This window comes from Ornithorhynchus anatinus, chromosome 3, assembly GCF_004115215.2.
Source record: "Ornithorhynchus anatinus isolate Pmale09 chromosome 3, mOrnAna1.pri.v4, whole genome shotgun sequence".
Taxonomy (NCBI): domain Eukaryota; kingdom Metazoa; phylum Chordata; class Mammalia; order Monotremata; family Ornithorhynchidae; genus Ornithorhynchus; species Ornithorhynchus anatinus.
The window spans coordinates 114,817,623-114,822,788 of NC_041730.1; the positions used below are offsets into that span (position 1 = coordinate 114,817,623).

General features: G+C 45.7%; 1 non-coding gene across 1 annotated transcript; it reads left to right on the forward strand.

Annotated features, from left to right (window-relative positions):
• The first annotated feature begins 4,782 nt into the window (after nucleotides 1–4,782).
• LOC114810429 lies at nucleotides 4,783–4,919 on the forward strand. The gene has a single exon (XR_003758129.1). It is a non-coding gene; the product is annotated as a small nucleolar RNA SNORA7 (small nucleolar RNA).
• Nucleotides 4,920–5,166: the final 247 nt, after the last annotated feature.

The window sequence follows — 5,166 nt, forward strand, 5'->3', positions numbered from 1 at the left end:
CCTGTATGACAGGACTGAATGCTTTCTGTCCCAGCAGGAACAAAAGCTGAGAGCACTTGCTACTTTACGACGAGCAGCGTTGGTTGTGCTAAAGGCAGCTCCCTTTATGTGGTTGAGGAGGGGGGAATATGGAAACAGGGGAAACCCAGGCCTCACACCTTGTCTGCAATGTGCACCTGGGTCTGGTGGATTTTTAGTGCTTTTCAAAGAAGAGAAAACACACAAATGTACCTCTATCCTCATAAAGGGAGAGAGATTAGTTCCACCTACTCCTCTATGGCTGACCAGGATGGGTGAAGCATTATTCAATTCCTTGTATGGAGACCAGGGGATCATCACTTTAACCAGGTGCGAACACTGGAAATAGCATGTCCAGTGAGGACAATTACCGACGCTTTTCATTAACTCTCAGCAGTGAGTGTTGCTGCTAACCTGCTGTAATTAAACTGTATTTAAATCCGGGATGCAATAACATCGTATCACACGTGTGCTTCCATCCCATTCTAACCAGCGGTAAGTACGGCTGCAAGCCGTCAGGTCCGGATACCGAGACACAGCCATGCTCTTCGCCTAATAAGCCAATACTGACATAGCTTTGCCCAGCAGCTGGGCCAGCTTAAAACCTCCCCTTTATGGGGTTTAATCTCCCTTTGATGTGCAGGCGTAACTCTCATTAGCACTAATGGAGTCTCTGAGGACTCCAGAGGGAAAGGCTATTTTCTTCCCTTTTTGGTTTGTGCTGTCTCAGGGCAGGGAAGCCATTACAACTGCTTCCACGGTGTCCATCTTCATTTCCCTGGGACACCTACTGCAAAACCACCTTTTTCCCATTTAATGGTGGGGAATGACCTGATTCTTGGCTTAGGCAAACTCTGTGGCCTCAAGACTGCAGGATTTCAAAGGAACTCCAAACTTGGTTTACACTGGGCTGTTCTGCCAGAGCCCATGCCTGAGCTACCTGTTTGCCTCCCACTTCTTTTAATAATATAATAGTAATGATTCTGGTATTTATTGCTTACTATGTGCCAGGCACTGTACTAAGCACTGGGGTAGATACAAGCAAATCAGTTTGGATGCAATACCTGTCCCACTTGGGGCTCCCAGTTTCAATCCTCATTTTACAGATGAAGTAACTGAGGCACAGAGAAGTTCATTCAATTGTATTTATTGAGGGTTTACTGTGTGCAGAGCACTTAAATGACTTGCCCAAAGTCACACAGCAGACTAATGGTGGAGCCAGGATTAGAACCCATGTTCTTCTGACACCCAGGCCTGTGCTATCTCTATGGCTTGCTGATGAAGAGCCCTGAACAGCAAGCCGAAGAGGCCACGAGACCCTTGGTGTCCATGTTAGGAGCCGGACCTAATACCCTTTTCACTTTATTCCCTAATTCCCACTTCGCTAAAATCGTGGGATAGTACAAAAAAGTAAGTAGATACCACTCCTGCTCTGAAAGAATTTACAAGGTAGCAGGGCTGGGGAGACAGTGGGAGAGACAACCGAGTATAGTACTATGTGCTCTGCACATAGTAAGCGCTCAATAAATACTATTGAATGAATGAGTATAAAGGTAGGTTGGTACATAAATTCTGGGAGGATGAGGAGTGGAGGGAATACCTAAGTGCTTAGGGGTATGGACTCCAGAGCCTAGGTGTCACAGGAGGGAGGGAAAATAGGGTGGGGAAATTACAATCACATCTCCTTGAAGAAGCCTTCCCTGATTAACTTCTCATTTTTAAAAAATGGTATTTGTTAAGTGTTTACTGGGTGCCAGGCACTGTTCGTAGGCACTGGAGTAGATTCAAGGAAATCAGGTGGGGCACAATCCATGACCCACAAGGGACTCACTTTCTTTTCACCCCATTTCACAGATGAGGGAACTGAGGCACAGGGAAGTTAAGTGACTTACCAAGGTCACACAGCTGGCAAGTGGTGGAGCCAGGATTAGAACCCAGGTCCTTCTAACTCCCAGGCCCATGCTCTATCCACAAGGCCATCCCCCTTCTCATCTCCACCCTACTGGCATCTATGCTCTCGATTTGTACCCCTTAAACACTCTGTTACTCAAGAGAAACAGCGTGACCTAGTGGATAGAGCATAGACCTGGGAGTCAGAAGGACCTGGGTTCTAATTCTGACACTACCACTTGTCTCCTGTGTGATCTTGGGCAGGTCACTTCACTTCTCTGTGCCTCACTTACCTCATCTTTAAAATGAAAGTTAAGACTATGAGCTCCATGTGGGACAGGGACTGTGTCCAGGCTGGTTTACTTGAATCCACTTGAGCACTTAGTACAGTACCCGGTGCATAGTAAGCATTTAACAAATACAACAATTATCCCGTCCCTAGCCCCACAGCACTTGTGTACATAGTCGTATCCCCTATTTATAATTCAATGTCTGTCTTCCCCACTAGATTATCAGCTCCTTGAGGGCAGGGATGGATTCTACCAACTCTACAGTATTGTATTCTCCCAATCACTTAGTGCAAAAGTTCAGCACACAATAAGAACCCCCAAAATACCATCAATTGATTAGTCAGGGAAGGCTACCTCAATCAATCAAATGTATTTATTGAATGCTTACCATGTATATGCTATATATATTGGGAGAGTACAGTATAACAGAGTTGGTTGATATGTTCCCTGCCCACAGTGAGCTTACAGTCTAGAGGACAAAATGCGATTTTAGGAGGGCTTTGAAGAGGGGGAGAGTGGCAATCTGTCAGATATGAAATAGGAGGGAGTTCCAGGCCAGAGGAACAGTGGGGGCAGGGGAGAAAATGGGCTTCATCCAGAACACTCAGCATGGCCTAGAGGATAGATCCTGGGCATGGGAGTCAGAAAGACTAGGGTTCTAATCCTGCCTCTGCCACTAGTCTGCTGTGTGACCTAGGGCAAGTCACTTACCTTCTTTGTGCCTCAATCTGTAAAATAGGGATTAAGACTCTGAGCCCCATGTGGGACAGAGACTATGTCCAACCTGATTAGCTTGTATCTACCCCAGCACTTGGAACAGTGCTTGACCCATAATAAGTGCTTAGCAAATACCATTATCATTATTACTGTTCAATTCCTCAATCTGGCCTTTCAAATCTGGTATGGGGGGAAGAAATGAGGGGGAGAAGGAAGGTGGAACTCACAACCAGCCCTCACCTCTGCATTCTCTCTCCTTCCCTCAGTTTTTATCTTCCCAGATGCAGCTACTGTCATTGATGCTTCTATTGACTGCTTTGGTGATAACAATAATAATGATAATAAAAGTGTTATTTATTAAGCACTAGTTATGAGAAAAACATTATGCCAGGCCCTGGAGTAAAGATATGGAAGATAATCAGGTCAGACATAGCCCCTGTCACACAAAGGGATCAACAGTCTAAAAGGGAGGGAGAGTAGATATTTAATCCCCACCTTACAGCCAAGGCACAGGGACGGTCAATAACTTGTCCCAGGGCACAGAGTGGGCAAATCCAGAGCCGGGAATAGAACCCAGGTCTCCTGATTCCCAGTCCCTTGTTCTTTTTTCTAGGCCACTCTGCAGGTCCAAACCTAACCCTAACCCTAAACCCTAATAACACATCCCTTCACTGGGGACATTTTAGGGGTAACAACCCTGGCTGCCTGAGGGGTCAATTCACACCAGTTGACTTTAGCTTTTTCATACACACTCACCTGCATGAGAAGAAACAGCAGCAGCAGTGCATTGGATGGCCAAAAGCAATGGCATAATAATGAGACTTTTTGAATAGGAAGTTGGACGGCAAACTCAATCAATCAATCACTCAATCATATTTGTCGAGTGCTGTACTAAGCACATAAGAGAGTGTAATATAATGATAGACATGTTCCCAGCCCACAAGGAACTTACAGTCTAAAGGGGAAGCTCAGTTCAGAGTATTGTAATCCTTGCCTCTGGTGCCAGGAGGAAGCATCAGAATCTTTTAATTTTATTTAAATGTAATACAAAAAAGACAAAGATTTGTTAGATTCAATTAAACAAATGAATAGCTGAAAAAAAGACTAGGTACTCTACTTCATATTCTTACATGGGGAGTTTGGCCATGTGAAACTGCTTTCAAGGTAAGGGACTTGCACAGACTTTTTTTTGTTATTCTAGATTGAGCACACATTCTTGGGGTCTAAATTCCAAAGTATTGGATGTCATTGCCGTACATTTTCCATGAGATGGTAGTGGTTTTTCTACCGTGTGGTGAAGGGGGCAGTGTTGGTTGAAATAGTTTCCAAATTGGGTCATACTGGCCCCCAAAGTCTGAGCCCAGTTCTGCAAAGTGCTAGTCCCGCTCTCCTCTAGGGGTCCCAGTCATCGTGATGCTTTAGCAGTATTTCTGGGTCATAGGTCTGAAATTCCTCATCATTTTTTCAGTGCTGAGAAGGCTATAGACTGATGTGAGTGAATCTTGGGGGCAAGACCAGTTCCCACTGTCCTCCAGCATAGTCCTGGGCCTGCTGGGTCTTTTCTTCTATTTGCTATATTCCTGGCTCCTTCCTCATACTTTCCCCACAGCCTAGATCTCCTGCCCCTCTCAAATATACCAGACTCCAGCTCTCTCAATCTCCCAGTCTTCTCCCATATGGATAGCAGCATGGCCTAGTGGATAGAGCGTGGGCCTGAGAGCCAGAGGGCATAGATTCGAATTCCGACTCCTCCATTTGCCTGTTGTGTGATCTTCACTAAATCCCTTAAGTTCTCTGTGCCTCCATTTTCTCAACTACAAAATGGGGACTTGATTTGGTATTTATTAAGCACTTACTGTGACCCAGAGACCCTCAAGGTCACACCTGGAGAGTTTCCAGTACTTTACCAGTCTCGACTATGAGAGGGAGAGTCAAGCAGAGGCCTAACCATTCCATTCCTAGCTTGGGCAGTGGCTAGCGAGTGGAAGGCAACCTGCTACAAGTCAAAACTCACCCGTGTTGGGCAGCAGCGGCGTGCGAGAGAGTCGAGGGCAGAGACTCAGGTTTACTGCGTGGAAGGAGGCAATGGTAAACTACTTCCGTATTTTTACCAAGAAAACTCTATGGATACACTACCAGAATGAATGCAGATGGAAGTGGGGCATTCTGGTAGAGATGTGTCCATGGCGTCGCTATGGGCCAGACACGACTCGACAGCATAAGACAACAGCAACATGTCCCAGGCACTATG